Consider the following 906-nt stretch of genomic DNA (forward strand, 5'->3'; position numbering starts at 1 on the left):
GTCTATTGCAAAGAATGGATTTAAAGTAAAAAAGGAGAGCAGTTTGAGTATTATTTACAAGAAATTTCTTTGCATAAAGAGCAAAAAACAATCAGTGCTGGCAGGGATGAGGAATGAAAGGAGCTCTTAATTACTGCTGGTGGGAATGACATCTAGTTCAGCCTTTCTGAAAAAACACATGTAATTTAAAACAAGTTATATTGAGGTTTTGGAAAGATAGCAAATCAAGTAAGTTACTTGCCTTATAAGTCTAACCCTAAATTAGGTTTCCAGTATTCACATCCTATATAGATCCTTGAATCAGAAATAACGCCCAAGCATTGTTGGGTAAGACCCCAAACTAAAAAAATAAATAAAACAAAAGAGGAAACAACTAAGACCTTGAAGTGAAGAAAATAGAGAAACAGATGATGTCCGAGTTAATAATGTGAATAACTGTGGGTAAGTGTAGGATCAGACTACACAAACTTGTTCTGTCATTTTTTAATGGATTGGGGTACTGTTGATGAGAAATTCATTTTGCATGTGTTGAAAAAAAATCTGTGGGCATCTAAATACTGTTCTCCAGAAATAAATTCAGTTCAGTAGTAAAAAACTCATAAAAAATTAAGATGAACCTGAAAATTTTGAGTTGATTCATAAATAAATGTAATCACAGCCATAGAGAAAGATTAGAGATTAGAAAAAGTTCATAGGAAAGCATCTAAGATTCAGGGGACATGGGAGCTAAAAGAGATTTAAAGGACATAGCCAGAAATAAACTAAGAAAACATTATATCATCAAATGAAAGGAAGAGAGATTTTCAGCAAGATAGGGATTATTCAAAGGGAGGTTAGAAAACATATAAATAAGACAGACAGGTTTTTCTTGACCTGCTTCTCAGGAAAGGTTCTTTTGATCAGTGT

This window comes from Suncus etruscus, chromosome 15 (genome assembly GCF_024139225.1).
Source record: "Suncus etruscus isolate mSunEtr1 chromosome 15, mSunEtr1.pri.cur, whole genome shotgun sequence".
NCBI lineage: Eukaryota > Metazoa > Chordata > Mammalia > Eulipotyphla > Soricidae > Suncus > Suncus etruscus.